The 10,358-nt window shown below is 44.1% G+C and overlaps 1 pseudogene; it reads right to left on the bottom strand.

Moving 5' to 3' along the window:
* Positions 1–205: 205 nt before the first annotated feature.
* The window catches only part of LOC125547357, an 88,079-nt pseudogene continuing 77,926 nt past the window's right edge, over positions 206–10,358 (bottom strand).

Below are 10,358 nucleotides of genomic sequence, written 5' to 3'. Positions count from 1 at the left end.
AGCACCCGACAAAATGACGACTAATTAAAATATGATTTACCTGAGAATTCAGTTAATTTCAAGTTGGTGTATATACTAATGTACATGTCTGGCAACACAATGAACAATCCTAATGCTATGCAATGGAATATTTATGTCCTTCTCTCTTAGAACTGTTATTGAGCTCCTATCTAGCACCCCATGTGAAAAAAGCCTAGAATGTTGGTTAAAAAATATATCTTCTTGAAAGCATGGCAGACCCATCCACGAATATTTCTTCCACCACATCCAGCTCACCATATTCTCTACCTAGTTTAAAAGATGCATCTGAATTTTTTCGGCGGAACATGTTATTTTTCAGATCAACGCGGAACATATTATTGAGTATGGTTTTCCCCTGCCACTTTATTGGAGGACTTGGAGCTAGTGTTTCTGGAGGTAGTATGTCCACCACGATGCAGGTACGTAGTATCATCTCTTAGTCCTTGAGGTAGGATTTCTTCCTTCGAATAAGAAAATATAACACGAAATGAGGGGCCAGAAGTTTGAGTCTATTAACCAATGGAAATGATCGAAAGTTAGTTACATTGACAATTCGATTGTCATATATATCAGAAGGGTATCCATGAGAACATTCAAGAGCCATTTCAAAAGTCAAATCATCGCATACACCATCGCTTGCAATGATAATTCTGCCTCCAGCATTGGGTCGCTGCAATAAAAATGCAATAGAAAATCAAAATAGTGTCACAACGAACTATGCTCTTCATTGGTGAGATGTAGAAGCAAATCACACCATGAACTGCAGTTGTTGTGGAATATTATAGAAGACGTCATCTAAAAGGAAATCTATGATAAATAGGCACCCAAACAAAAACATTTGTGAAAATAAAAAAGAGATAAGCGCTGCAGAAGGATTTTTATATGAGCAAACCATCACTTGCTTCACATGGGGAACGGGATGATGCATTCACCAACATCTATATCCACGATTGATCTAGATAGGCACAAACCACCTGGCCAGCATCTTAAAGGACCAACCTGAAAAGGTACATGATAAATTTCAATAACAAAAATGATTATAGCAAGAAAAACAAATAGTGACCAGGTTATCCAATAAAAGAGTAGATAAAAAAACATAAGAATTGAGTTAGACATTGATGATATAATGGATGTAAGATGAACATTCTCTAAATTAAACAAATTTGTTATACGAACACGGTAGAGTTTTACACGCAGATCAAAGTATTCAATATTCATCAATCCCCACGCAAAATACAGACAGGGAACAACAACAGGAGTTGTTAAACAAAATCTGCAGGGCGCAGCCAAAAATAGGAATTACCTTATGACTAAAAAAACTAGCAGCACAAGAAATTTAGTCCATCATATCATAAGCTAAGACATTGTTTGGTAGGCACTTAATTTAACAGTGATGTCAGGTGAACGTACGACACAACATATTTGAGAATTAAGAAACAGATGGTTAGCAGATTACTGCAGAAAATGAGAACTATCAGATTGATAACATGTAACACCATGCATCCACACCGCACAGCCCAACTCAAGAGCACAACGGATTATAAAGGTAAAAGAGATGAATCTCTGGACCACCAACAACATTTAGTTGTACAACCTTGCTTCCCCATGCAGTTACATGTTCCACCCTGTAAAATGAACAGGTCATAAATTGCACAATTCTCAACAAATTACGTCAAAGGTAGGACTTACTCATCTCGGTTGAAGTCAAAGCGATGATCAGCTGACAAATGGTATAGGGAACCATCAATTGACTCTAGTATGCAGCGCGAATCACCAACCGATGGTACTGTTACAACCCACTCATCTATTATCACGAATGTCACAGTTGTACCAGAACTTTCAGGTGAAATAGCAAAAAGGCTGTTTCCGAAGATAAAAGAGAGGCATCACTCAAGGTGTTAAGAAAGAGAAATTAAACAAAAGCACGATTGTCTCAACTAGGTGGCATAACACTACAATTAACTGAAGAACATATTTGATGGTGTAATATCTAATCAACCAACTAGAATGACTACGAATGGTTCATACAGCTTTACTTCGTCCTTGACAACAAACAAAGTGCTAAGTCCCTGCTTGGAATACATGAATTCCACAGGATGACAGGAATAGTTCGATTGCCATAAGGATCAGGAACATTTCCAAGTTCACAAGATGGCCTAAATAAATAGTAACAACATGTGCAATAACGAACAGTCATATGAAAAACTACGGTGTATTCCTATTTCCTTAAGGAACTGGAAACTTGAAGTCTACAGGGTAAACAAGGATAGGACCCATTTACCTGCGGTTTGCAAATACTTATCTATCTCGACAAATGCTGCAACGACTGAATGTGGAAGCACTGCAAGCCACTCATCCCTGGTCAAACCTGAAGGGCTAGCACGCGGGACATTGTTCAGCAGATTGTTCTTTGCGTATTTGGCTGCTCTAGATCGATGGTGGCCATCAAACAGCTATAAACAAGTGACACGGTAATCGGTGATCATGATCAATCAACAGAAACACACCACCCCGATTAAAAAATGACCAGCAAAGCCATTAAATAGATCATATGATAGTGTTGGTGAACGCAGTAATTTCAAAAAAATTCCTACGCACACGCAATATCATGGCGATGCATAGGAACGAGAGGGGAGAGTATCGTCTACGTACCCTCGTAGACTATAAGCGGAAGCGTTATGACAACGCGGTTGATGTAGTCGTACGTCTTCACGATCGACCGATCCTAGCATTGAAGGTACGACACCTCCGCGATCTGCACATGTCCGGCTCGGTGACGTCCCGCGAACTCACGATCTACTAGAGCTTCGAGGGAGAGCTTCATCAGCACGACGACGTGATGACGGTGATGATGTTGCTACCGGAATAGGGCTTTGCCTAAGCACCACTACGATATGACCGAGGTGGATTATGGTGGAGGGGGCACCGCACACGGCTTGGAACAATCATCTTGTGTGTTCTAGGGTGCCCCCTGCCCCCGTATATAAAGGAGCAAGGGGGGAGGCCGGCCGGCCCTAGTGGCGCCCAAGGAGAGGAGGAATCCTCCTCCTAGTAGGAGTAGGATTCATCCTTCCCTAGTCCTACTAGGAAGGATCAAGGGGGAAGGAAAGAGGGGCCGCGCCCCCCTCCCCTAGTCCTGTTCGGACTCCCCTTTGGGGGGGGGTGTGCCACCTCCTGGGCTGCTGCCCTCTCTCTCCCCTAAGGCCCACTAAGGCCCAATACTTCCCCGGGGGGTTCCGGTAACACCTCCGGCACTTCGGTTTTTCCGAAATCACCCAAAACACTTCCGGTATCCGAATATCGCCGTCCAATATATCGATCTTTATGTCTCGACCATTTCGAGACTCCTCATCATGTCCGTGATCATATCCGGGACTCCGAACTATATTCGGTACATCAAAACACATAAACTCATAATACCGATCGTCACCAAATGTTAATCGTGCGGACCCTACGAGTGCGAGAACTATGTACACATGACCGAGACTCATCTCCGGTCAATAACCAATAGCGGAACCTGGATGCTCATATTGGTTCCTACATATTCTACGAAGATCTTTATCGGTCAAACCGCATTACAACATACGTTGTTCCCTTTGTCATCGGTATGTTACTTTCCCGAGATTCTATCGTCGGTATCTCAATACCTAGTTCAACATCGTTACCGGTAAGTCTCTTTACTCGTTCTGTAATGCTACATCCCATAACTATAGCTACGTTTCTTGCAAGGCTTATTGTGATGTACATTACCGAGAGGGCCCAGAGATACCTCTCCGACAATCGGAGTGACAAATCCTAATATTGATCCATGCTAACTCAACAAACACCATCGGAGACACCTGTAGAGCACCTTTATAATCACCCAGTTATGTTGTGAAGTTTGGTAGCACACAATGTGTTCCTCTGATATTCTGGAGTTGCATGATCTATAGTCATATGAACATGTATAGTTATGGAGAAAGCAATAGCAACAAACTAAACGATCATCATGCTAAGCTAATGGATGGGTCAAGTCAATCACATCATTCTCTAATGATGTGATCCCGTTAATCAAGTGACAACTCATATCTATGGTTAGGAAACATAACCATCATTGATTCAACGAGCTAGTCAAGTTGGGGCAAACTAGTGACACTCTGTTTGTCTATGTATTCACACATGCACTAAGTTTACGGTTAATACAATTCTAGCATGAATAATAAACATTTATAATGATATAAGGAAATATAAGTAACAACTTTGTTATTGCCTCTAGGGCATATTTCCTTTAATCTCCCACTTGCACTAGAGTCAATAATCTAGATTACGTTGCAATGATTCTAACACCCATGGAGTCTTGGTGTTGATCATGTTTTGCTCATGAGAGAGGCTTATTCAACGGGTCTGCAATATCCAGATCCGTATGTATCTTGCAAATCTCTATGTCTCCCTCCTTGACTTGATCGCAGATGGAATTGAAGTGTCTCTTGATGTGCTTGGTTCTCTTGTGAAATCTGGATTCCTTTGCCAAGGCAATTGCACTAGTATTGTCACAAAAGATTTTCATTGGACCCGATGCACTAGGTATGACACCTAGAACGGATAAGAACTCCTTCATTTGCTGCTTCTGAAGAAGCTATGTATTCTGCTTCACACATAGAACCCGCCACGACGCTCTTCTTTTAAGTGCACCAACTGACAGCTCCACCATTTAATAAAAACATGTATCCGATCTGTGACTTAAAGTCATCTGGATCAGTGTCAAAGCTTGCATCGACGTAACCGTTTACGACGAGCTCTTTGTCACCTCCATATACGAGAAACATATCACTACTAGGGAAAAGCCTACCAGCAGCGAGGGTTTTGGGCCTCTCAGTAGCGCGGGCACCGGCGCTACTAATAAGGTGCGACAATTAACGTATAGCAGTAGCGCCGGTTGTCCCACGCTACTGCTATACATGAATAGCTGTAGCGCTCTTTGGGAAAGGGTGCTACTTATATTATCTGCAGCGCTGTTTGCTGGGACGCACTACTGACAATGCAGCGCTACTGCTAAATTTCCCCCCTCGCTACTACTAGTTTATTTATTAGTTTTTTTCCTGCATATTTGTTTTGTATTTGAATAGGCTTTATACAATAATCTTTAGCATATCATACACATACAAATGTAATCATAGAATATACATACAATTAGTCTCATCAAATCATGTCATCATCATAATCATCATCCAACACAAAGTGGTCTCTCGTCATCATCTCGAAAATAGCGATACAAGTCTCGAATGATATGCAAATACATCGTCATCCATCTAAACAATGATATACGCGAGAAGAGTTATCATTTTGAGAACATGAGTTCGTATCCCTCTTTCGCATTAGCGTGAACCTCTAAACTAACTACTGCCTATCGCTCGGAAACCGGAAGGGCCTGACACTCCGGCCACTTGTCGTATATATACTCCTGGCATAGCACTTCTTCGCCATCTATGATCTATGCACCTGCATCATCACATGAGTCGATGATATGCAACATATATAGTTGAGCAACAGAAAGAGACAGACTTGGCAAAAATTCTCGTGGCCCGGTTTGACACTGGCCACGGAAACCTTGAAGACATTCGGGGCGATCGGCCGGCTGTGGAACAATGGTTCCTTCAGCTCCATTATCATCGCCTTCCCCACGTCCACCTTCTGGTCGCCGATGGTGTACAATATGGTGCACGGGGTTTCGTCGGCCCGCAAAGAAAACTCTGCGACGTGAGACATCCGAAAGGCAACGAAAATGGGAGATTATACATATATATTGAAAGGGGCCAGTGTGACAGATATCGTGAGGGCGTCGAGCTCAGCGAAAGACGAAGCACCGCCTAGCACGTCCGGTGCGGGAGCAGGTGCAGCTGCAGGTGCTGGTGCAACGCTAGTCGAGCTGCTCCCCGCCAAGAAGTCAGCAAGGGGAAAGTCCGCTGCATATTTTTTTGGGTTTTGCCTGGTCCAATTGAAAACGGCCGGAACCAAGGTAGTAGAAATATCTAAAGCCACCTGTTTTGCGGCAGCTACCGCTGTTGCGACTGTCTCAGTTGATTTCTTCTCAACCGCAATCTCAACCCTCTTGTCGATGTTTTCTTCATTTAACCTCCGTCTTTCCTTTCTCTCCTCTGTGGTCTCATGGTAGTACTTCTTCCACGTGGCGCCGTCTCCGACACCGTGCACGCGTCCATATGACAGTCGAGTATCCACCGGTTGTTGTTTCAATATGTTCAACGCCCGGTTGAATGGAGTGTCCCACTTGGGCCTCGCCAATGCCTCAGACGGCGAGTCGCTTTCGGCCACAATCCTGTGCTGCTCTCTCTGCAAAAGGCACAACGATCGTTTACAAATATGACTAACGTGTGCAGTCGAATTGGTCAGAAACTAAAATTACCAGCCGTCTCATGAACTCCGTAATGACCGGTGTTGTCTCGTAAACCTTTTTCACTGGGTCCCAATGGTGCCGGGCCCTGAGGACGTCACGCTCCTGCGGGACGGTGAACTCCGCCAAGGGGTCTGGGATGCCCAGACTCGTGGCTTCTGCGTCCTCCTTGGCCCATTTGGACCTCTTTCCGCCGTAACCACGGCTTCCGAGGTGGTGGCTCCCAATGTTCCTCTCTTGAAGCCCCTTCATGTACTTAGACTTTTTTTGGCATCGGCCTCACAAGCCTCCTTGAATATTTGAAACTTCTCTTCCATGATTGTCGGATTATCCTTTACAATCTTGGAGTAGGGTTCCTTCTTGTCGATGATCCTTGCTTTCACTCGATTTTTCCAGGTGGTCAACGCGTCGCTAAACTTGGTCATGGCGTGTTTGTTTATCTTCTTCGTTGCCGGGTCCTCATCTGGATCTTTATAATCCTTCTCATTCCGGCCCGGGAACAAGAATATCTGGTGAAACTTCTTTAGGAGGGAGCTCCTCATATTTTCTATCTTCTGTAGTTTCTCATCGTTGATGGTGGCGGTTGTCCGTACGATGCAGCATATTTGATTGCCGTAGCATCGACGCGCTTCCTCGGGCGCCGTTGGCTCAAAATTGCCCTCGTCCACCTCCGTGACCACCACTCTAGTAGTCCTGAGTTTGTTAGGAACCCGTTGCCTCTTTGCTTTCAGTTCTACACTGGCTCCGCTCCCCGAGGCAGCGCCGGTCTCGATGCCAGTCTGAGTCTGAGCGCCGGTCTCAGTCTCAGCACCGGTCTGCGTGTCGGTCTCAGTCCCCGATTTCACCGGTGGGCCCAGCAATAACATCGGTTGATCATCGGTTAGGCTAAAAAATTCGTCTGCCGCCGGTAGGCGTCGTCGCAATCACCAGAACCCTGTCCTTCATCATTGCTAGCCATGTTTCCTATGATTAAATCTAGTCAATTAATTCTAGACCTAATAAAATGAACAATGACATAAAAAGGCCTATTGTTTTGCAGGAATGTTGACTCCTTCCTGGTGCGGCAAATCACGGGCACTCGATATGTCCTAGTTTGTAGCACAAGTCATGCCAAAATTCACGGAAAATTTCTGCATGAGCTTTTCTAAAAAGTGGACAAATCGAGAACCTGAAATTTGCCGGAAAAGAAATGAATCAACATTCCGGCAAAACATAGGCCACTAAGCATCATTCCCTGCAAACAGTGTCCAAATATACACGAGCAACCACATGTGCAAACAGTGTAGAAGAAAATTCATTTAACTACTAATAGAACAAAATTCAGTTGACTTTAGTGGTCTATAATGATGAAAGGAAAAAAATTTCAGTTAACTACTAATTTCATTCATTTAGGTTATTCATTTAACATCACCTAATTAACCTACTGTACAATTACTACTAGCAGTACTACTAACCTAATTAACCTAGCAAAACTCTAGTGCCATAACTGAAAAACATCTAATTAACATCTAATTTTTTCTCAAAAATACAGAGAGAGATGAGTGGGGGGGAGGGGTGGGGGACTTACAGAGAGGAGAGATACGGTGGCGGGGAGGTGCTCGGTGACGGAGGCAGGGGCGGAGAGGGCGGGCTCGGGCACGGGCAAGGGCGGTCCTGGGCGGGCTCGGGCGGCGGTGAGGTGGAGGGCGCCGACGGTGACATGGAGGGCGGCCTTGGGCGGCCTCGGGCGGCCTCGGGCGGCGGCGGTGAGGCTGAGGGCGGCCTCGGGCGGCGGCGGTGAGGCTGAGGGCAGCCTCGGGCGGCGGCGGTGAGGAGACGGCGGCGAGGGCGAGGGACGATTTGGGGAAGAATTGGTGGCCGGGGGGCGGGGTGGGGGGAAACCGCTGTTTAAGTGAAACGTAACGGTAGCGCGTTTCCGGAAACGCGCTATAGCTAAGTTAGCTATAGCGCGTTTACTGAAACCCGCTGCTGCTATTCCTTTCTCGTTTTTCCCTTTTTTATTTTATTTATCTTTACATTTTATTTTTTCCCTTTCTCCTTTTTCCATTTCTTTCATTTTCATTTACTTTTGTACTTGTTTTTCACTTTATTTTATTTCCGTTAGCAGCAGCGCTTTACACGTAAGCATGCTGCAGCTAAGGAGATTAGCAGTAGCGCTGGGCCATTATACATGCTACTGCTAGGTTGGTCTAGCCATGTGCGCCCAGTTTAAACGTAGCAGCAGTGCTTTTCGCTATTACGCGCTACTGCTAAAGTCATAGCAGTAGCGCGGTTTATTTACGCGCGCTGTTACTAAGTAGCAGCAGCGCTTGATTTTGTACAACGCTACTGGTAAAATTCTGTGTATAGGCTTTTCCCTAGTAGTGTATCCTTAGTCCTTTTCAGGTATTTCAGGATGTTCTTGAACACTGTCCAGTGATCCATTCCTGGATTGCTTTGGTACCTCCCTGCTAAACTTATAGCAAGGCACACATCAGGTCTGGTACACAGCATTGCATACATGATAGAGCCTATGGATGAAGCATAGGGAACACCTTTCATTTTCTCTTTCTCTTCTACAGTGTTCTTGACCGCTGTCCAGTGATCCATTCCTGGATTACTTTGGTACCTCCCTGCTAAACTTATAGCAAGGCACACTCAACTTCACACCTTGTAATACAGGCAAGAATCCTTTCTTTGCCTGATCGATTTTGAACCTCTTCAAAACATTATCAAGGTATGTGCTTTGTGAATGTCCAATCAAGCATCTTGATCTATATTGATAGATCTTGATGCCCAATATATAAGAAGCTTCACCGAGGTCTTTCATTGAAAAATTCTTATTCAAGTATCCTTCTATGCTATTAAGATATTCAGTATCATTTCCTACCAACAATATGTCATCTACATATAATATCAGAAATGCTACGGAGCTCCCACTCACATTCTTGTAAATACAGGCTTCTCAAAAAGTCTGTATAAACCATTTGCTTTGATCAAAGTATCAAAGCGTATATTCCAACTCCGAGAGGCTTGCACCAGTCAATAAATGGATCGCTGGAGCTTGCACACTTTGTTAGCACCTTTTGGATCGACAAAACCTTCTGGATGCATCATATACAACTCTTCTTTAAGGTATTTATTAAGGAATGTAGTTTTGACATCCATTTGCCAAATTTCATAATCATAAAATGCAGCAATTTCTAACATGATTCGGATGGACTTAAGCATCGCTACAGGTGAGAAGGTCTCATCATAGTCAACACCTTGAACTTGTCGAAAACCTTTTGCAACAAGTCGAGCTTTGTAAACAGTAACATTACCGTCAGCGTCAGTCCTCTTCTTGAAGATCCATTTATTCTCTATGGCCTGCTTATCAACGGGCAAGTCAATCAAAGTCCATACTTTGTTCTCATACATGGATCCCATCTCAGATTTCATCGCCTCAAGCCATTTTGCGGAATCTGGGCTCATCATCGCTTCCTCATAGTTCATAGGTTCATCATGGTCAAGTAACATGACTTCTAGAACAGGATTACTGCACCACTCTGGTGTGGATCTTACTCTAGTTGACCTACGAGGTTCGGTAGTAATTCGATCAAAAGTTTCATGATCATCGTCATTAGCTTCCTCACTTATTGGTGTAGGAATCACTGGAACTCATTTCAGTGATGAACTACTTTCCAATAAGGGAGAAGGTACAATTACCTCATCAAGTTCTACTTTCCTCCCACTCACTTGTTTCGAGAGAAACTCCTTCTCTAGAATGGATCCAATCGTAGCAATGAATATCTTGCCTTCGGATTTGTGATAGAAGGTGTACCCAACAGTCTCCTTTGGGTATCCTATGAAGACACATTTCTCCAATTTGGGTTCGAGCTTATCAGGTTGAAGCTTTTTCACATAAGCATCGCAGCCCCAAACTTTAAGAAACGATAACTTTGGTTTCTTGCCAAACCACAGTTCATAA

Source organism: Triticum urartu, chromosome 3, assembly GCF_003073215.2.
Source record: "Triticum urartu cultivar G1812 chromosome 3, Tu2.1, whole genome shotgun sequence".
Taxonomy (NCBI): domain Eukaryota; kingdom Viridiplantae; phylum Streptophyta; class Magnoliopsida; order Poales; family Poaceae; genus Triticum; species Triticum urartu.
This window is presented reverse-complemented; position numbering and strand designations above follow the sequence as displayed.